Raw genomic sequence first — 23,862 nt, 5'->3', positions numbered from 1 at the left:
GTTTCTGGAGAAGAAATATGAGATCTTACATTCCCGAGTCGGTCTACATTGCACAGCATAGTGTGTCTTTGCTTCAAGAGCTCGCCGTCTTCTAGTGAAGAGATTGCACGAAATTAACGGGAGGCGGACACATCAAACCGTTTGCAAGGCATCATCACTAGGAAGCGGATTTTGCGGAAAGCTTATAGGGGATTATTATGCGTTCGCGAAATTTACAAGCAATTCATTAAGCCGCTAGCAACATTAGCGAGATTTAATTAGTTGTTATTGCTGTTGATTTACGTTATAAGCTGAAGAGCTACAGTAGCATTTTCGTTCTTGATGAGCCAGTGAGCTGCAACGGTTTATAGCTGAAGGATTCTACGAATTGTGAAATTTATTACCGTAATCTAGGGGAAAATTGATCACTTTTGTACAAGGTTGTTTGCGTACCTGTTAAGGGACACTTTTGAAGGCTATAAAATTGTATTCAATTGGACTTGAATGCAGTTTTATAGTGTATAAAAGTTTAATATATGTGTATCATATTTTCAATCAATTCAAAGCGAGTATGGATTGAATTTATATAATCAATGACTGATTAAAGAGTATTTCACTGTGCTAAATCGAAACCACAACATGCACCTTCCGATAGTAGTAACTTCCCGCAAAATCCATCAAAGCATGGCAAATTCACCCGCAAATGAACGGTTTGGTTTGCGCACTACTCATATGCATGGTGTGTGCAGGTTTCTTTCCTTCTCCGGAATCTCCATGTGGTTTAGCTGTTGCTTGAAAGGAAGTTTTCTTCAGATTTCACCTTGGGGATCACCTCATTCCGTTGCCGGCACTCACTGTTAACTCCAGGAGGATGTCGCTGTTATGTCAAGCCGTAAGATTGAAGCAAAAAACATGCTGGAAAAAAAATCTCAACTTGCTTTTCACCTTTGTCTTTCACACGTGATTGCTATCTCTTCGGTTTGAATACCGCAAAATGAGAAAGAAGCCGCAAAAGATCGAGGTGTGAAGACAGAATCAGCGTGGAGCGTGGAACGGAAGAATCAAAGTTCATTACCTTTCTGAGGCTAGCATGGTGCTAACAGAAGCAGTACAGAAGCGCGGGTGGCGCTTCCGAGCGTATGGTCGATGAGAATTAACTCACCAGCTGGCATTTGCTACCAACTGTCAGCTGTAGTTTCTTTCGCGTGTGGGTCATTACGAAAGTTTCGTAACTGCTACCCATTTTGTTTTGCCAGAAGATTGTATATGAAAATGGCAGCTAAATAAAATTTCCATTTAAAATTAGAAATTTTCCATAAACAATTAGGAAATTGCCAATAAAAAAATCAGGGTATGAGCAATAAATAATTATAAAATTTCCACAAATAAAACAAAATTTCCATAAACTATTAAGAATTTTCCACAAAACAAAAATAAATAAGCACTTTTAAAAGCAAAAATAGCAATTATAAAAGAAGAATTTTCCATAAAGAAATGAAAATGTTCCACGAAAAAAATACAAAATTTCCATAAATAAATCAATATTAGCAATAAACAATTACAAAATTTTCCACAAAATAAATATATTTTTTCCATAAAAAATAAAAATTTTCCACAAAATAATCAATAAAGAGCAATAAAAAAATAAGAAAATTTCCATTAAAAAATACAAGACAGCAATAAAGCTGATGAAATTTTACATTAATTTTAAACGCTTTTAAAGAAGGGGTCATCTATGGAAAAAAAGCACAGTTTGATTGCTTTTTTATATTTCTTTATGGAAATTTTCTTATTTTTTTTTATTGCTTTTTATTGATAATTTCGTGGAAAACTTTTGTTTTGTTATGGAAAAAATATATTTATTTTGTGGATAATTTTCTTATTTTTTATTGCTAATATTGATTTATTTATGGAAATTTTGTATTTTTTTTTCGTGGAACATTTAATTTTTTTATGGAAAATTCTTCTTTTATAATTGCAATTTTTGCTTTTAAAAGTGCTTATTTATTTTTGTTTTGTGGAAAATTTTTAATTGTTTATGGAAATTTTGTTTTATTTGTGGAAATTTTATATTTATTTATTGCTCATACCCTGATTTCTTCATTGGCAATTTTCCATTTTCTTATGGGAATTTTGTAATTGTTTAGGGGGAGTATTTATTTTAGTCATATGAAAATAGCATTTGAACCAGCATAAAGAAATGTGGTATACCTAAGATTAAAGAACCAGTTTTTAATAGAGTATAAGTAACTTTTTTCATGAATTTTATGATATTTCATGTATGTAGTGCACTATTATAATAAATAGGGATAACAAAAGCGAGATTGAAAATACAATCTTTTGAAGTAATCCCTAAATTGCAAATGAGAACTTCTAAAAGTGTTTATTGTTTATTGTGTGATAGCATCCCAGGGGAGTTTTTGAAGCTTGGCTAATTGATGTGTATCTGAATTTCTAATAACAGAACATCACTTTCAATTTACTTTTATTGGCGATGTTCCAAATTGAACCGCAATTCCCAACAAATTATCACCTAATGTTTCCTTTCACCTAGTCTCCAAATTAAATTGTCACCATAAAAACTCCTCAATTTCACTTAACAACAATACACAAATGATGACCGAAATAATGTCCCATTATTTTCCCTTTGTCCACTCGACAACGGGATTAAGCAATTTATTATGATTCACTGCAATCGCCAGCGTTCGTTCGGCGCCGAGCTGCATCGCACCATTCCCTAATCAAGAAGGGATTAACCGTCGAAGCTACGTGCATGGCGAGGTGTGTGACTGTTTGTCTTACTTCGGAACATGTAATCATTCACCACGCCGGGACAAACAAACAACGCAACGCATTCGGTGATTTGCATGTCGCGTCGCTTCGACCAACGGAACTTTTCCGAATGCCATTCTTAATTTCGCGCTTCAATTGAAGCTCGGCGTCGATGAAGGAACGCGCGGGGTCTGAGCAACTATGTTGTATCTACGCCATCATTACACATTGTTTTACCAACAGACTTCAGTAGTCGTCGTCGTGTCGTGTCATTGTTTTAATGCTTTGTTTTCCCTTCTTCTCTATTTTAGGTACGTATTGGATTGGGGTACGCGATGAGTTGGGCCACCAAGTCCAAGTCCGCTGCAATCCCATTGGTTGGATTTCCAAGGAAACCTATTTTGGGAACCGGTGATTTGGCTCGAGGCACTTGGAAGTTGTTTCCATGTGTCGAATCAGCCCACACGGCGGTGGCGGTGTTGGTCAAATTGGAGTGAGTAATTAATTAGGTCTTAATTCAATATAAATGCAGTTTGTGCAATCAACTTTGCCAGGAACGAAAACAGTTATCTTATCTGCAACAATGATGAGTCTAATGCATGTGGTCTGATTCATTGAGCCTGCGGTTAAGCAATTCACTCGAGTTCAAAACAATTAAGCCCGTTTTAATCATCTCCACTTAGAACACATGGGAGTGAGTCAGAGAAATTGTATGCCTCTCGAATCTACTGCTGCGTAACATGAAGAAAAATTACTCCGCGTGGTGAAAGAAGAATGACCATCGTGACAACTTCATGGACGTGGTATTCTGTCGGTGCAGCCGTTTTTGGAACCGAAATGAAAAACTTTACATGGTTCTTGGCACGTTTGGAGTTAGAGGCATATCGCGTGTGCAGACCTGCTTCCACCTACAGATTTCACAGAAAACGTAAAATTAGAATTCTGAACGCTGATTTCTGTTTAGGGATAGAGACTCGCCTGGAGCGGGCTTCGAAGCGAATCACATCGCCATGAAAAATCAACACGCTGCACTAAGGGGTAACTGGACCAAAATCCTGGCCAAAATTATATTTCGGCGTTTTCTGGCAGTTTTTGCATTTATTATGCAAAAACATAGTAACAATCAATTTTCGAACATTTTTACAGGTGCAAACTCACCTACCAGTGATAAATGACCTTTCTTGATATGTTCAAAAATGAAATTATAAACTGATACAGAAGCGACAGCTCCATGACAGTCCATTTTTTCACTCACTTTTGTCCTTAATCCGCGTTGGAAACGTGAGAAATGAAAAATCTCGCGTAGCATTTGATAAGGGCCTATTACAGAAAGGTAAACATTAATCGATTCAAAACAAAAAATTAGATTTTCAGCTCCCATTTCACAAGTTTATTATATTTTTAGCAGCGAAAGCTACCCAGAACGTACAATCAACACTGATTACTCACGCATAACATCAGTTGCATCGGAAAATTTGAAATTGATTAAACAAAAGCCTGGCTACTGTTTTTGCACCCTTATGGGTCGTTCATAAACTTTTTGCTTAAATCATCTTCATCTTACAATAACATAGGATCGATTATTTTTGAAGAGGAAATGTTTCTATCTATTTCCTGTTTTGGTCCTATGTGCAAGGTTGTCTCAAGTGGTTACTTCACTTAAGACCAAGTAGACTGCTTATTCGAATTGTTTCTATTTAGCTTGAAGTGGCACTTGCCCGTTTTATCCCCTACCCCATATTATTTCTTTGCTTCAACTTGTCTACATAATATCAACTATGATGTATTTAAGTTATATCGAGATTTACATATCTGTTGTCAATGCAATCACCAAATTCAATACAATTGATATTTAGATTTTTCATCAGATTGGTTAGTGGGAAGGGGATGAAAGATAATGGATGCTATGCTTTGTAGAGATTTAAATGAGCAGCAATTTTTTTTTCAATCGGCTCCGTAACGCCCTACAGCATTTGAGCCTACAAAATGAACGAATGAATAACAAAAAACAGAGTATGTTACTATTGTATTCAATCATGTCTATGTGTCAAATGCCTCGAAAACCAGAAAAAGTTATCTGCGGAATTTTTCTGCCTATGTACTATTGAAAACAATGGCGGAAAATATGAAAACAACCTATTTTGAAGTTACTCGCAAATTCGTTTGCGGACGAGTGCGGATGATCTTTAACCCGCAATGGAAAGATGAAAGCCTATATTTTCATGTGTGTACAATCTCGTAGCGGAATACGAGGGAGTACTTCTACTTTTAATAATGAAGTTTGTTAAAAATGTCAAAACTCCATGTTATTTATGTTTATGAAATAATATCTTAATGTTAAATATAATTCATTTCAACTCATGGAGGTCCTAGGGCAGTCTATAAATGATGTTTTGTGTACTATAAACCTAACATTATATTTGTTGTTTAGATTAGTCAGCAGTGGTAACTGATCTTTGTCTTAAGGCACGCTAAAAACCATCAAATTAACATGATTTTTGATGGGTTGCCATTAATACTAATAAGGAACAAACGTAAAAATTTCAATGACACATAATGGAGATAATATTGAAGAATATTCTAAAAATATAATACTATGCAAAAGTTCGAAAAACGAGAAAGGGTTTTTGGCCAGCCATTTGTTCTAGCTACTCCACCGTGCGCTGTAAAGACCTGAGGTGTACAGAAGGTTATATGTTGCTCTTGGTATTTTTCGTACCCGATTGTTCGTGAAGGAACTGACAGAGCTTGAAATATTCATCTTCATGAAGCTACTTCAGTCCGAATTTTGACAAACATCGCATGATTATTCAAAACATAGAATGACATAGCCAGACGACTACTCCACCAACTCATTCATTTGACTGTCACTGAGTGTGCTTGCTCATGGGGCCCTCCTTAGCCGTGCGGTAAGACGGGCGGCTACAAAGCAAGACCATGCTGAGGGTGGCTGGGTTCGATTCCCGGTGCCGGTCTAGGCAATTTTCGGATTGGAAATTGTCTCGACTTCCCTGGGCATAAAAGTATCATCGTGTTAGCCTCATGATATACGAATGCAAAAATGGTAACTTGGCTTAGAAACCTCGCAGGTAATAACTGTGGAAGTGCTCAATGAACACTAAGCTGCGAGGCGGCTCTGTCCCAGTGTGGGGATGTAATGCCAACAAGAAGAAGAAGAAGAAGAAGAGTGTGCTTGCTATGTGCAGAAAAAACATAATTAGCATCGTTCATATAGATGTTTAACGGTGAAAGTGCCTCGGGATGAAAATCGGATTTAGTTCTAAGAGCACCTCCACGGGAGTCCCCATCTGGGGCCCTATCGCTATTTCCGGGCCCTTTATAGGGACCCACTTTTACACCGGAGGTATCTAAACGGGAATGTAAAATAAGAACGCAACTCAAAATTAGCCGTGGGTTTCCAAATTTAGCGCCCCATATTGGGTTGCTAAATTTCCATACAGGGTTGCTATTTTGTGAAACGTCACTTTGTTATTGATAAAAAATGCAGAAAATCTGTTTTCTTTTTCTGAACAATTTCGATGAAATTAAATAGCAAGGGAAATTTGTTTTTATCTAGTGTCCCAGTTCAACTTCGCGAAGCAGTAATTGTAGTTCTAATTGATCAGCTATAATGAGGAGCGATGCGCACCGGCGCCCGCTAGAGCCCGAAATATTCATGGATTTACTGTTTTTGTTTTGCAGGTTATTCCAAGGAGGTCTTCCAGGAATCCCTCAGAATGTTCCTTTAGTAATTATTCAGTATGTTCTTCAACTCGTTCCTCCAGGAAATCTCCCACAAGTTTCTCTTTGCTGTCGTTCATTTCAACATTTCTTGTTTTAGAAATTCATGTAGGATCTCTGGCAGATTTCTCCGTGAGTTCCCAGAAATCTTTGTGTTCTTTTATGAATCTTTGGCAGTTCTCCCAGAATAGTTTTAGGATTTATTCCGGAATCTTTCGGGATTTTTTTTATTGGAATTGCCCAATAATATCTTTGGTGGTTTCAATTGGAAACCTAACTTTTTTAAGAGTATTGTTTAGATTCTTTCGGATGTTAATACATTTTTTTTCCTGCGACATCCTTCGGAGAATAAAAACTGTGGAAGCATTCCTGCAAGATTTTGTTAAGAGTTTCCTGTAGGAAAACTGGTGGGAATTTCAGGAGTTTTTTTCGACTTCCAGGAGGAAGGAAGTCCAGAAGGAATAACGGTGAAAAAATTTAATACGATGGTGGGCTCCTTGGGCATAATAGTTGTGACACAAAATACATACTCATGAAATGGCGGGCACAGAAAAGTTTTCAATTAATAACTGAGAAAGTGCTAATAGAATAGTTGAGCAGCTAGCCATGTTCCAGTTGGAATGTAAAGCCATTAAAGAAAAAAGATTACTTTTAGCAACGCGCGGTGAGAACTCAATATGTCGCTATACCTAAAACAGAAACCACCGGTGGGAAGACGGGGCGCTACCCTAAAATAGCACTCGGAAGGGAGCGCTATAATAAGAATAGCGATGAGGACTCCCGTGGAGGTGCTCTAAGTGATAAATTACTTTACTTATCCATTCACAAAGCCATCCACAAAGTACGTCACGCTCCTAGGGGGGAGAGGGGGTTCCGAGCAGCGTGACGACTCATACAAAAGTTTTAGAGGTTTAATACAAAAAATGTGGGGGGGGAGGAGGGGTTGAAAATCGCCAATTTTTGCGTGACGTACTTTATGGAACTTCCCTTTAAAACGTGTTTAGATTTCAGATAATGTATCAATTTGTAGAATGTGCATAAATATTCAATGACTAATATTCAACCGAATATTGACAGTCCAGAGCCGACTATCACACTTATTTATTTTTTAACGGGATCTCAGCAAAATGTTGAACTTTTACCGAGAATCGCACAGCCGTGCCCTAGCAAACATGTTTTTTTGCCGAGATTTCTGTCAAAATTGCTGTTAATCATCGAATAAGGCCGTTACAAATATTTAATTAACTTTTTGTCCTACTGGTCTCTGAAAAGTCAAGGGGGGAATAATAAAAAATAAATATTAAAATGAAAAAAATCAAAAAACTCCTCGGATTTGTTAAAGAATGTTTTGAAAATCCTCAAAATTATCCGAATTTTATTTTGTTGCCCCCTCAAAATACTATTTGTTGGCACAAAAAAGTCCGAGGGGGGGGAGACAAAATAGTTCTTAAATATTTGTATCAGCCTAATTTGCCGAAAATCAGCTAACAAACGCTATTTTTGCCGGAATATCAGTTATTTATTTTGATAGCGCACGGCTGTGCGAATTTTTGCCGAGCTGCAGAAATAAAAACTGAGTGTCTATGAATGTGTGTCTGGAAGTAAGCTGAAAATTGAAGAAAGGTGGACTTCACAAAAAATGTTCGATTATTTTACACTCTGAAATGAAAAATATCGATTTTTAATGAGAACATATCTTTTTGTAAAAGAGTAAATGAAAAGTTTTTGGTTGCAATCGGGTACAATGCTCTCATATTTTCATGACACTTTTCATTTCTTTGTGGTTTCCCTCATATTTTTAAGGAATATGCATTCCTGACCAGTACTACAATTTCTCATTTTCAATGAGGGATGTCACGCGATGTTTACATATCTACCCCTTGCAATATCTATAGAAACGCGATAGATGAATGGCATTCTACAAAAAAAATCAAAAAATACTTGTCAATTGAGAGGACATGAAAGTGTGCAATAGAGTAACGGTACCAATAGTGTAGGTATTAGTAGATCCACAAAAGAAAATATTTTTTAAAAATTAATAATTATGGGAAATTTGAAGCTTTAATATCTCATTCAATAGAAAAACTAATAAATTTGCTAACAAAAATGAGATAGATGTCATTTAACATAAACAATTACCAAATATTGCTTGCACTACTATGGGTACACTGTTCCTTTAGTGGCGGTAAAAAATAATTTTGGTTCCCATAGTGGTGCTGTCCATTGGTTTCTTATGAGACTCGCCACTATTGGTACAGTTGCACCACTATAGGTGCAAGGGAGTCAATTTTGTTAAGGAAAATCATTGTTTTCAATAGTTTTTAAAGCGAAATCTTAAGATAAGTTGCATTTAACAGGATATTTAAAGCACGACGCATCAACTGAAACCATCTTAACGTGTATAAATATGATAAATCTCATTGAAATCCCACTACCTCCACTATTGGTGCTACCTCCACTAAGGGTACGGTTACCCTATCTGCTTCATTTTTGTGTTTATTACGACTTTCATCTCGGTGAACGGAGAATTGATTATAAGCTGGTTATGAAACAACTTCTCGCAAGGGCAGCTGTTTTATAATTGGTAATACGTCCGTATACTTTATGGAATAGTGTGGGTTCAAGTCCACCGGCAGCCGAATATTTTTTCGCAATCTTCTATATAATAAAAATGAAATGGTCTGTGTTCGTATCCGCATAACTCGGAAACGGCTGCCTGGATTTTCTTCATTCCTTCAGCAGGTATGTTGGTTACCGTTTTCGACGGGTTTATATGATATTTCCTCATGCGAAAATCACAAGTAAGGTTGATGAAAAACTAAAATAAAGAATCGTATGGATTTTCGCCTGGACAGTTCACCTTAAACCTTAAACTTAGCTATGTGTATCAAAATTAAACATCTTAAAAACAAAAAGAAAAGATTATGTCTTCTTAAAATGAACTGGTAAGGTAATATTCTTTTTACCAGATAGCAACGCCCGGTATGAGGGGAAAGGAAGTGATAATGCCTTCCTCATATAAATATGTTTGCCCGGTATAAGGCAAAGAGGATAGATAGTAGGGTGGTTCAAAAAATCGATTTTGCTCCACAGTGCTCATCTGATTCTTTACCATGTTCTGAGTGTCCCCTGAAAATTTGAGCTCATTTGGATGAAAACTGATTTAGCACAAGCCGTTTCAAGTTTGCATGCAAATTAGTATGGGGAAATTTGTTTTTTCATTAGACTGTTAATGACGCTTCCCCATCAAGTGCATGTTAAAAGAAAATCTACATAGCTAAGAGGAATACTTAACAGCTTTCACTCAGTGAAAACAGCATCTCAATTAATCGTTCCAATAATTAGTAATCGAATTTAATCTATACCTTGGTTTTCTGTAGCTAATTGCATAACTCATCAACAGGCAACATTGCTGCTCGTGGCGCGAAAGATGGCACACACATATTCAGGCTACTATGTTGCACTGCACATTAAATGATGCCCTCAAAGAAGTTTTACGATCATGACTAAAGATTCGCAACCTGTCTTAAAATCGATTACTAATTATTGGAACGATTAATTGAGATGCGGTTTTCACTGAGTGAAAGCTGTTGAGTATTCCTTTCAGCTATGTAGGTTTTCTTTTAACCTGCGCATAATGGGCAAGCGTCATTAACAGTATAATGAAAAAATAAATTTTCCCATACTAATTTGCATGCAAACTTGAAACGGCTTGTGCTAAATCAGTTTTCATCCAAATGAGCTCAAATTTTCAGAGGACACTCAGAACATGGTAAAGAATCAAATAAGCACTGTGGAGCAAAATTGATTTTTTGAACCACCCTAATAGATAGTCACTTCTTTAAATGTACTCGTTTGTCTGAAATAAAGTGAAAGGATGAGACAATGGTATCTTCAAATTATCGCGTCTGCCCAGTGTAATGCGAATGGAAGAGATAATGCCTTCTTTATATAAACTCATCTATCTGGTATAAAGCGTCTGTCCGCAATAAGGCAAAAAGAGAAGATAATTCGTTCACTAAAGGAGCACGTTTGCCAAGTATAATAAACAATTGATATAGTGCAGTTATATAAACTGCTGCCATGCTACATAACACTTTCCTAATAAAATGCCAATTTGTTTAATAGAACATGCAAAAAAACGGCATTACGTCAAAGGTCATTCTGAAAAGGTATAATCAATCAAATATCATACCGTGAAAGTTACTAATACTATTCTAAGAAAGTGAATTCAGCAGAATGTTTTTTCAGTAAAATATTATGCATTCAATACATATTGCTTAGGAAGGGATCTTATACACCATTGCCTTACTTCGTGAAAATGTCTTCTTTTGGATCACATCCCCCATTATCTTATTTCGGGCAAATACATTATTAAAGAAAGAATAATAACATTAATTATCTGGGGGAAAACACCCACTAGAGAAGGGACACATTTACCATTGCATTATTGCGAGCAAATGCATTCTTTTCAAAAAGGAATCACATTCACCATTGCCTCATTCCGGGAATACGCATTATTTTTGTTTAGAAGGATTCACATCCACCATCCACACATCCACCAAAATATTTACCAAAACGCTTTCAATCGGAATTGCCGTTTGCGATTGCACTTAAAAAAATACAGCCGATGATTGACTATTTTAGATCAAAAGCTTCCTTAGAAATCACTTGGAGATCTTGGAGGATCAAGAACATCTAATACTACCAAAGGATATTGGGCTGATAATGTCCAATAAGACACTCTTGAACGTATCTTTGAACGCTGCTCTTTTTGGACGCATTACAGTCGATTACAAAAGTGTACTTTTTTCGGGGAATTGTTCCGTTCGAGCAAATGTTACATTCGGGGAAATTGCATTCGGCGAATTGTTACATTCGGCTAAATTACATTCGGGGAAATTGCATTCGGGGAATTGTCGTACAATATTTGGGGAAATTTCATATTCGGCGAAATATCATTTTTGAGACATTGTAATTTTCGAGGAAACTACGTTATATTCAGGGAAATGTCACGTTCGAAACTGATTGTTGTCGTTTTCGGGGAAATGTCATACTCGCGGATTTTTTTTTTGAGGAGTGGCATATTCGAGGAATTGTTATTTTTGGGCGAAATTCCATTTCCGGAGAAATGTTTTCAAGAATATGATACTTGGGGAAAATGTTATTATAGACGAATTTCGCGCCAACCCTTCTATGGGGCTGGCAGCACCATTTCAGAATCGAATGAAACTTGGTGGACATAAAGATATGGTATTTCAAAGCCACTCTGCATACTTAGTTTTTCAAAAATTGTCAAGAGTAACATTTGATGAGGGCCTAATTTTTTTTTCATGGATGTTTTATAAATCGATGTAACTCTAAAATGACAAGACCTACAAAAAAGTGTTGTATGGCGGACTGTCGTGAAATTCCCAGAAGTCTTTTGGAAAAATATCCAAAAAATAAAATACCGATTTCTACTCTAAAAAAATTAGTTTTAAAAATTAAAATCAATATTACAAAAAAGCCTCATCTCAGAAATCGATGAAACTTTTTCTGCAGATAGGTATTTTAATTATCTATCTTTTCTGGGAATAATGTTCCTGTGACATATTTAAGGAAAAAAAGTTCTTCTAACAAAAACTTTCGTCATGTCCATATTGAGTGAAAATTTATCAGCGTGTTTTATGCCTACAGCGCCAATTATAGGTTCAGCAGCCTATCATCAACCAACGACACATTTTGGACGTATAAAAATTTGTTTAGGAAGCAATTTAGCATAATCTAACATAATTGTGGACCAACATTTGAAAAGGGCGTATATTTCCTAGATTGCTTATATCAATGTTACACACAAAAGACCAGATTTACAAAATTGTGATGTTTGATGGACTATTGTAAATTTGTCTGAACTATGAAGTCTGAAACATAAAAGAGCGTTTCGTTCACCGAGAAAATAAATTAATGAATGTAAAGAGTAAAATTGGTTTAGCAAAAACAAACTATATTTAATTCTTATTTCTACTTGAATACTCATTAATTTGTAAACTTAGTCGAACAATTCAAAGACTTTTGGGTCTTCATCTGAGTTGGAATATTTTTAGCCAGGATTTTATCAAATGTTACTCTTGACAATTTTTGAAAAACTAAGTATGCAGAGTGGCTTAGAAATACCATATCTTTATGCCCACCAAGTTTCATTCGATTCTGAGATGGTGCTGCCAACCGCTGGTCGAGTTGGCGCGAAATTCGTCTATATATATTATTATTATTATTTCCGGTAAAATGTTCATTTTTTTTTGCAAATTTTTCAATTAAAAAAATTCTTTTCCAGGAAATTTTACAATCTTTAACTAAAGAATGTGAAATTTGAAGTATGGGGCGATTCAAGTATGACGTCTCTTACTTTTAGATATTTCAAGTCCCTCCTCCCCCTGTCACGATTTTTTGTATACCTAGTATATATATTATCACAAAATCTTAGACCCTCTCTTCCTTAAACCTGTGGCGTCATTATTTAACGACCCCTCAGCGTCCGATAAGCCTATCGTACATCATTCCTTACGTTTTTCACGCCTTACGAATTGATGCTTACCCGATCAAGAATGCATAACAAAATTATTACAAGGGGGGTTATTTATTTCAGAAAAATATTGTAACAAAATGTGTTATAAATTTTGCTGGTTAGTTGTTAAAATAACAAAAAATATAACAAAAATACCTCTAGCCGTAACATAATTAAAACAGAGGTTGATACATTCATATCAACATTATAACAAACGTTGATATAATTTTTCTGTACCAAAATCTACTTTCAAGTTAATTGCCTACATCACGGATAGAAATCTGGTACGCTACCACGCCGGATTTCCATCCATAATGTAGGCAATTAACTTTGTTGCAGCTATGTATTAATATCGAGCGGGTTCAAGTTATACTGAAGGTGATTACCTCCGATTTTGTTTCCAATGTCTACAAAAAATGTAGGCAATTATTTTGTGAAAATATTCATAACTAATGTTGTTATATTGTCGCGCTTATCTTTTTCTAGAGTTTCGCGGCGGTCTTACTCTCGCAGGCTCGACTGCGAAGGTAGACGTCAAGATAGCCGCCGGGTTAAAAGATAGGGAAAATTTTCCCTCTCAAAACAAAACCACGTGCTTTTCGCCAAATGACAGCAGTACTCGATTGTATTAGTGAGAGGCAACCGGAGTCACTGAGTACATGGAGAGTGTTTATCATGACAAGTGCATACGGTGGGTAAGATTTCTATTGACTCTGTCGTGATTAGTGACTGTTGCGATTACCTGAGAAGCAGCCAGCAGGACACCGCAGTATTCTATATTTTCTCGGGATGCATAATAATTTGGATATGAAATAAAACTGGCCGAAGACACATTTTTATCGAATTATCTAATTATAACAAACGTTGTTTTAAATAACAACAATTGATAGAATTGAGTTATAATTTTGTTATGCATTCCTGATCGGGTAACTTCGCGCACCTTACTCGTCATTTACACCTCCCCTTTTCCGTACAAGAAGTTTTACTGAAGTGATCGTTTTCTAAATAATAAACCTCGTGCACTCCGTAACCACCTCCCGCTTTTTCCAATGACCCTCCAACTTTTTTTATAGTCGCCCCGTGTCCCAAAATTGGTTAAAATGTTGCGTTTAACATGTATATAAAAACATTCGTTTCTTTAACATGTCCTTCCCTTTTTTTCTCCTTTGACCCCCCTATCTATTATATAATCGCCTTATGACAGAGAATAAGTGTTCCAAATTTGGTGGAAATCTGTTGAGCGGCTCAAAAGTTACAAATGATCGTTAACTAAACATAACCCCCAAACATAACTCTTTTGTTATCTTCTCCTGGGGATAACATGTGTTCCAAATCTGGATGAAATCGGATCTAGGGATTAAAAGTTACTCTGATTTTATTGTTTTCTAAAGAGTTCACTTCCCCCTTGCCCTCCCCCTTTTTTCAATGACTCTCCCATCCCTTCTGTTGGCTTCCTCTGAAAATAGCGAATAAGTATTCCAAATTTGGTTGAAATCGGTCAAGTGGTTCAGAAATAATTAGCGAACATACATACATACATTAGGGTGGCTCAAATTAGTATAGAAAAAAACTTATTTTTTTCTGTTTGGTCGCCTTCTAATTTCGTTCTATTTGATGTTCTGGTGCTCTGGACAAAATTTCAGCCAAATCGGTGAACTTTTGAATAGTGCCAAACTCGTTGGAAGATTCTTCTTCTTCTTCTTATTGGCATTACATCCCCACACTGAGACAGAGCCGCCTCGCAGCTTAGTGTTCATTAAGCACTTCCACAGTTATTAACTGCGAGGTTTCTAAGCCAAGTTACCATATTTGCATTTGTATATCATGAGGCTAGCACGATGATACTTTTATGCCCAGAGAAGTCGAGACAATTTCCAATCCGAAAATTGCCTTGACCGGCACCGGGAATCGAACCCAGCATGGTCTTGCTTTGTAGCCACGCGTCTTACCCAGACCCAGGAGGGCCCACTCGTTGGAAGATTATATGGAAAATATATGGGGGAACATCGAAAAACTGTGATTTCCCGATCAGGAATGCATAACAAAAGTATAACTCAATTCTATCAATTGTTGTTATTTAAACCAACGTGTGTTATAATTAGATAATTCGATAAAAATGTGTCTTGGACCAGTTTTCTTTCATATCAAAATATAACAACATTAGTTATGTATATTTTCACGAAATAGGGTAAAATGCCCAATAGTGAATTCTCTAGTAGCGAAATTTTGTTCTTCCTGGCATAAGGAGTGGAAATTTTCAAAATAATAATTTTGCGTGATATCTAATTTCAAGCTCTGCATCTCCTCTTCACGATACATATATAAAACACTCAAATACTCGACGTTATTCTTTGAAATTAACATTGTAAAGTCGGACTGTATTCGCCCTATACTGCCGTGAATCGCATATTTGTCCCATATGAATAGGAAACCCAGCAAAGATGGGACAGATATGCGATTCACGGCAGTATAGTAGACCCCCTGGGTGTCCATAATAGAAAATTGATTCCCTATAGTCGACACTTCATTTGATTTTCATGTTTCGTTTCGGGACGTTCTTCTTCCCTATTATGGACCCCCCAATAATATGCGCAAACCTCCTGTCTCGTCGGAGGGCCGTCGTGTCAGGTCTGTTTTGTGTCCCACCTGGCACCAGGTGCTTGTGCGCTTTGAGCGACACACGGTCGCTTTGGTGGGGTCTACTTGCTTAAGTCCTTGTCAAATTTAAGCTAGAGTCAAAATGGCAAACCAATGATGCAAATTACGTTTTTTGATCATAAAGAATTCATATGCGAAATTTCGGAAAAATACAAAAAATAAAAATCTTGAAAAAAAATCATGATTTCACAGAGAATTGCTCAGCTATAGAGATCATTCAAAAAGCTCAAATTTTTCAAACACTGACTAGCATTCCTGCTCATCCTGCATAAAGCAATAGGAATGAATATGAGATGAAAAAAACATTTTTGTTAACGATTGTTGAGAACCATTTGTGGAACTAATGCGAGATTGAAGTAAAATCTTGAATTCCCTGGTTGGATATAGCTACGAGCTGTATGGAAAATTGCCACAAGACTGAAGCATGGTTTATTGCTATTTTATCGGTCATATATCGTCAGTTTTCCAAAGTTGTCAGTTCTGGTATGGGAGCGGTAAAAGCTTGTTTGAACAGGGGAATATAAATTCTGTGGGTTAGTAATATAACTGATTGTTGATAGTTTAGCTCATTTTTTATCTTTAAGGCTTTCAGTTTCCAATAAAACTCGGCTTGTATTTTAATTCAATCCGCCTAAGAACATTGCCAACCCGCCATTCCAGAGTAATTGGTCTGATGAACCAGAGAAAAAAAAGCCGTCCCTGTCATCAAAGTGTTTCATGGTAATGTATTAGATCTATAAAACAAAATAGAAAATAAGCCTGCAATTAGGTCCGCCATAAATTCATCATGGGAAAGCATGATTGTGCATACATGGTGCATCGATATCATTTTATGGTACCTTCTTTATCTTTATACCATTTTCGTTTGCTTCTCTTATCATCCGCCATAAGGCTGCGTACTGCATTATTGCAGTTAAATTTATGACGGCAATTTAAATCAGTTTAATGCCAGTTAATTTACGGCGAAACTGATTCTCATCCCCTGTCGAGCAGGTTGCGTGAGCCGCTTTGACGATTAATTTACAGAAAAATGTTATCTTACTTTCGTTATGGTTGAATTTAATTTAATCTGCTTTATTTTAATTATCTTGAATTGTGTGAAGTACATCAAATTGGCCAACTGTTAGACGTTGCTTCAAGTAAATGAGTTAATTCAAACACTAAGTTAATCTCACCATGGAATCAGCTGGTGTTTGGTGTTCCACACGTTAGTGAAAATAGTATTGGGATGAAACTGGATTATGAAACTCAAATTGTTTCAATTTTTTCTATCAATTCGAATGAACGCTACAAAACTAGAGATGTATGACAAATAAATCAATAGTTATCAAGTTTTTGAAGTGGTAGGTACTCGACAATGTATGTAATTTGATTTATCATGTGCGGCAATTGGAGGGATTGCAATAAAACGCCACGATGGAATGAAAGATAAATCAAACCAGTCAGTGCTCGGTTCGCCTAATTCGTTTTATGTGGCCGTAGCCTATAAGAAATCTTGAAATTGACGCACAAAGGCAGCTGGAGGCCCATGGCGCAAAATTTCAAGCTCGTCATGGAGTTGGCTGACACGCATCACTTGATCTTATGGGAGAAAACCGTGGAACATAAAACCGGTGGTGACAGGAGGCGGGACACGGTGGGAATGTCGGAGGTTATTTAATGTCAGTAGTTACCATGAAGTCGTCACTAATGTGAACTTCGTACCAGCTCCGGGGGAGGGCCACACTTGTTTCTTTTTCAATTATGATGGTTGTAATGAATCCAATCTCTTTAATAACCCGGCTGTTAGTGGGTGACTGATTTTTCACGCCCAATAGTGCTTATTATTATGATGTGAGAGGCATAAATGAGAATGATTGATTCTCCCACGACTTTTTTTTTGTAATTAATTTAAAGTTATTTAAAATTGCTGTGTAATTGAGATGATCATTCCCCTTTTTCAATATTAAGCGCGATAACGTACATCAAAACGCATGAATAATTCAGTAATTGTTTATCTTCTTCCCCAATATGATCCATGGTCATACATGATCACTTTTTTGTATTTAATTACCCATAAGTTAAGAATCAATACAGCTGAAAATTTAAAAAAAAAGTCGTCACCGATATTAAACAAGCCTAATATGTCACATTATTCTTCATATTGTCAGGCAATTTTTTTGTTAATCTGGCCACTTCGTCCGAATAATATTTATTAAAAATTATTAGAATCTTCTTAGGTGGCATGAGTTCTATTGTAAGTTTGTGTTACCCCAGAAGAATTTTCATGTAAATTTGTACAACACAGACATAGCGTGTCTTTTACGATGAAGTACATATTACTCAGCACAATGTGGAAAAGGGTTGAATGAACGGGTTTCTCACGCACGACTGCCCGAGTCTACAACACCACCGACTAACTGCTGACCGACAAACCTGGCGATTCCAATTCACCTGAATGTTAACCCATCAGAACATGGTATTTAATTATGATTTTCAACTGCGCGATAGCCGGCCGTTAGATTCTCATTCCTTCCTATCTTCTAGCAACTAGCGTGTGGTTGTCGAACCTGGCTAATGCTAGATTTTGCTGCCGTGCAATCGTGTGCCCTGTTCTCTATCATCAGCGGGAACAAAAAACAACAACGCGACATCATGTTTTAATAATCTAATGGTTTATTTGTTTCGCCTGCCGATGATGTTGGATTTCAAAATAACAGTAGAGGTGCAATTAGGCTTACTTCTTGGGTCCGGTTGGTGAGTCCAGAGTCATTCGATGGCACGCAATTCAAAATGATGGTTTCCGGAATAATTAAAAATTACGTTACGCAAAATTGGGTAATTTTAGACTCCCCTCTCTCAATCGTAGCACGTTTTGTATGGAGAATTCAATTTATTTGTTTGAATCTTATCGCATGAACTGACTATCTCCCTTCCGCAGTGGGGTTGTGTAATTTGTGAACAGTCCCTTGCTTGTCGATACATTGTCTACATTAGCAAGACTGAAAGCATGGCTTGCTTACCGATTTCAGTGCCTTGTGATGGAAATTGATTAAACGACCAATAGGTATAGCTTTTCCGGGAAATTCGTTACTAAGATGTAATGCGCAGTCAATAAATTAAAAATGGTAGAAAACATTAAAAGTTTATTCAATCAGTACCCAATAAAATAACCACATAATAAAAATAATTGTATTGCCTGTATTGCCTAATGGAAAATTTCTCTTACTAATATTAAAAATGCATCGTCAATTAATAGCACCAAAATCACGACATCATCATACAATCCAATTCAAATAAAAATCGGCTGCCAAACGTGCACCATTGAAAACAGTCAACGGAATCGAATTGATTGAGCCACCTGAATGATGGAGAGCGGTGCATCAGCCGGTTGCGCTTCTTTCATCTGATTTCATATGGACAGTGGCGTGGCGGATGACCACTTTCAATTTCGACTGGTTGCCTTCCTTCGTTCATCGAAGGTAATTTGTAATTGAAATTGGGATTTTCTCACCGCCATGCGTTGTTGCCGGCACAACCACTGCAGCGGAAGATTTGATTTATGCCGCGGTAGGAAATTTCTCCTTTTAGTTTTGCGAAACGATTTTGATGGGAATCGATGAAGTTTGGAGCAATTCGCGCACATATTGATGATGCTTTCGTTGCGTGATGTTCATAATGCGCATAGAGAAAGCCCTCCAGCCCCAAAGTTACTGATGCACGGCTCGCAATTATGGCAAGTCCCGTTGAGTTAAGCGAAAGCGAGCTTCCTTTAATAAGTTTAGTATGAGCGTGTGCTCGTTACAGGGATAATTAGTTTTCAAATAAATTATGCAAATTTTGTTAATAAAAAATAGCAAATGCTGCAATGAGCCGAAAAACTGTTGGAGGTTCACAATCTTGCCGAAGAAGGGTGTCAGCAATCTAAGCTGCTTTCCAAACTGAAAGACAAAACTAACATACAGAAGCTCAGATGATATACACATATGCATGGGCTTCCTTGATGATTAATGTTCACTGAATATAAGAGTTATTGGTAATAATCAATCTTTATTTCATCAGCAATGCAATTTCAATTGACTTTCCCGTCAATAATATTCTTTCGCCCAATCGACTTTTTAATAAGGTTATCTTTTCTAAAGAACCCATATAGGGGATCTGTTCCATTTTCCATCTCATCGCAAAATAGAGAAATACAGCACCAATATTGTCGCTTCTTTTTGCTAACATGCGTGCTCACTGCTGAAAAAAAATCACAAAAATAAAAAAACAAATCAAATTCCTTTTCCCTGCTTTGTTTTTGATGGGATGTAAATGGGAGCTATGAGATGAAGTGCCGAACCGTTCCTCTATTTTGACGCCCCTAACTATTTTTAAAAGTTAAAACAAAAATTCGAAAAAAATGCTGTTTTTTTTAATTTTGGCCCAACTTTGGTTTTGTCTATTCTTTTTCAGTAGAGGCCAGGGTTTGCAGAAATAGCTCTCAATAGATAACGAAAAACGATAACAGAAAGGCAAAAACTGTCCCGAATCATAACAATCCATCATAACAAATTTATCAAACTTAGTGCGATAAAACAGAATCGGATGGGTAGCTACCACAGAGAAGTGATGATTCTCGCTTTGTTCTTGCTCATTTTGTATTGAGGACCACACAGCTGTGTAAAGCAAGTTGAAATGCATCATCAGAACCAGTGCTCCCCGCGTTTGGAGCTTTTTAAAAGAAATTTATTATGAGGTATAACTTCCCGAATCAGTTCTTTATCATGACAGCTTGCGAAAAAAGTCTCTCACGGTATGCTACATATCGTATATGTATACATAAACAATAAGTGAGATACTTCGTCATTCTCTTTTGGATTCGATCCCTGGTAGAGACCTAAAAAAAATGTATTCTTTGGGAAAGTTGACCTAAAATAAGTCAATGAATTGACTAAGACAGTGAAACGGAGTAAAAGGTTAATAGACGGAAAAGGCCAATGGCTGGCAATCAAAATGCCTTAAGGCTTTAAGTTCGCTGCTGGCAATGCTTCAATTACGCGTCCATACCAGGTCCAGCTACAGGATACAGATTTACACGGAAAGATGCATTTTACGCCAAAACTATATTTTTAGAAAAAAGTGTTGTTCTACAAAATTGTTCGGAAAAGTAAAGCCACTACATTTTTTTTCATTTTGCGGAACATTGACATAAAATGCCTTACAAAATTGTAGCGCAGCTTTTTCCAATCGGCTTTGCTAAATATTTTTTTCTGTAGCTCTTAACCTCACTTGTTTAGAGCAATTTTACTTATAAGGATTAGGGTGTCCGTCAAAAAACAATATTTCTGATCTGCTCTGCTCATTTTATTTTTTGATTTTCATGAAAGGCACCTTCAGAAGATTTTTTGGGCTTTTCAGAACGCGTGTTTTGCTATAAGAACATCGTCTCTATCCCTTCCGTTGTCAAGTTAAATCAATTTACTTGAAAAAATATGACTTTAGTAAAATTGGTAAAACTTGATATAGAAAATAACATATCTCCAATTTTTTGACATAATAAAGAATATGAATTGCTTTCAAATTCAAATGTATCAATTTTATTTTGTTGGTATGCCCTAATCGGAGATATTAACTTTTGAAAAAATGTAATTTTGACAGAAAAACGAATATAACTTTTAATCGCCAGAAGACATTGAGCATATTTACTTATCAAAAGTTACCAATCGAAACGAATTTTCCGAAAAATTAAAAACATAAAAGTAGATCAATAACACTGTTTTTTTTTAGGAAAACCCTAATCCAAGTAGATAAAATAGCTTTAAATCAGCCAACTTAAGAGATACAGAAGAAGCTTTTTCAACAAAATTTATTAGCTACAACTTTGTAGAACTTAAGATGTCAGTATTCCGAGAAAAAAATCTTTTTTTTCTATAAAATGAGCCACCCTATTTTTTGGTAGCACCATAATGATGGCCTTACTGTTCCGAACAATTTTGTAGAACAATTTTTTTTTCTAAAAAATATAGTTTTGGCGTAAAATGCATCTTTCCGCGTAAATCTGTATCCTGGACCATAGTGAAACGGCGACAGAATCGCGTCAATATTGATGTAGAAAGCATCTTTGTAATCGATTTGGAAAATGTTATTGATAATATCGCAAATCTGACATTTTTGGATATTTCAATTTTGTGGTTCGGTTTTGGGCACCCTAGAAAACTCGAAGAAATATGAAGAAGAAAGAATGAAAACCACAGAAATTTAAAGAAAAGGAATAATTAATTTATTCTAATATGTATTAGCCGGGAGGCACTAAAACACTCAGATCAATCCACCTAGCAAGGATGATGTCTTTTTCGTGCATTAGGGAGGATGTTGAAATCAATCACATAGGAAAGGTCTAAAATTGCACTTTGGTTGAAAAGATTTAATGTTTTCCATTATTTTTTTTACGTTTTTTTTTATTAATTTATATGCATCACAGTGAAAAAAAACCTGATTGATCACACTAGCGGTAATGGTGATCCCATAGTCCGATCTGACCAATTTTTCAGGACACGTTGAATGCAACTTATTGTAAGCAAATCGGTCAACGCTTAGTTCTATAAAGTGTGTTACAATAACTAGATATGGCCAAAAAAAAAAATTATTAACTAAACTCATTATTTCTATCAGTTATATCTAAATAATTATAAAAACTGTATAGAAACTGCTTAGAAACTTCATTGAAGATATGTTGGGGAACAACTACAGCGATATTAATCGATTTGTCAATGAAACAAGGGCGCCCACAATTTCGCAGCCTTTTTGAAAATTTGCTCTAAAATGTTGGTGCCAATCACTATTGATCCTAAAAAAAGATCAAATTCACTGCATAAATACAAATTGGAAATCACTTTTATCAATTAAATCACTTTAATTTATGACACGGTAAAACAGGTCAAAAAGTCCTCCAGGCATTGTTTTTGTAAATACTTAAAATAGTTCTTTGGGAAATACTTTCAGGGATTAATTCGGTCAGTCATTTTAAAAAATCGCTTTCAACATTTGTTCATTAAAATTTTCTTCAGATATTCCTTCGGAACTTCCTCCAGTAATGCATTATGCAATTCCTCTAGAAATGCCTTTAAAAAATCCTCCGCCGATTAATCCAGAAACTCCTTCGAAGATTCCATTCTAACACATTTTTTTTACAGAAATTCCTACAAAAATCAAGGGCGAATTTTCAGGAATTTTTGAATTGATCTCATAATTAAATTCGAAAGACACTCCCTGAAGAATTTTTTGACATTCTTAAATATCTCCAAGAATGTTGGTTATTCTTCCTAGAATATCCAACATTCTTGAATATCGCTTCGGAAATGAATCCAAAAAATCCTTTGGAAATTGTTCGAGATATTCTTCGTAAGCTCTAGAGAAAATTCTTCGGAAATTTTTCCGATTTTTTTTTCGAAAATTCTTTCAGAAATTCCTTAACAAATTAGTTTAGAAATTTCTGCACAAATTGTTTTAGTAGTTTCTGTGGAAATACCTACGGAAAAAATTCTTTCGGAAATACTTTCGGAAATTTTTTAAGGTATACGTACCTTCGGAAATTGTTTTACTAAGGCCGTCTCCGAATGGTCAAGCTGGGAAAGGAGGGGATTATAAAAAAATAAAAAATAAAATGAAAAAACTGCTAGGCTTTATTTTTTTTTTTAATTCTAAGAACTCTTCAGAATTTTTTGTTGTTGCCCCCTCAAAATATTATTAACAGGGAAAAAAACTATTTTTTTTAATAGATGCATCGTCCGACTGCACTCAGAAATATTAAGGTCACTCCTGACGGAATCCAAGATTAAAAGTGCTCGCGTTTTCGGGGGCACACCATTCGATTCAGAGGCGGCGCACAACTGTCATTCTTGTTGATTTAGCTTTGCTGCGTCGCAGCATGCGTGAAATAATAAAAATGACAGTTGTGCGTTGTTCCCGTATCGAGTGGTGTGCCCCCGAAAACGCGAGCACTTTTAATCTTGGATTCCGTCAGGAGTGACCTTAAGAGGAGAAACTCTTCGGAATTAGATTCAGAAATTATATCGAATTTTCTTTTGGAAACATCAATTATTTTAGGAATTACGAAAACTAATTTTCCCATTAATCCTTCAAGGAATCCTATCAGAATATGAAGAAGTTCCTGAAATAACTTCTGTAATTACTTTTGTAATTGC

At 36.1% G+C, this 23,862-nt stretch overlaps 1 pseudogene; it reads left to right on the top strand.

The window, feature by feature from the left end:
* Positions 1-23,862, top strand: part of LOC134222410 (tubulin beta-3 chain-like) — an 87,123-nt pseudogene that overhangs the window by 22,320 nt on the left and 40,941 nt on the right.

This window comes from Armigeres subalbatus, chromosome 3 (genome assembly GCF_024139115.2).
Source record: "Armigeres subalbatus isolate Guangzhou_Male chromosome 3, GZ_Asu_2, whole genome shotgun sequence".
Classification (NCBI taxonomy): domain Eukaryota; kingdom Metazoa; phylum Arthropoda; class Insecta; order Diptera; family Culicidae; genus Armigeres; species Armigeres subalbatus.
This window is presented reverse-complemented; position numbering and strand designations above follow the sequence as displayed.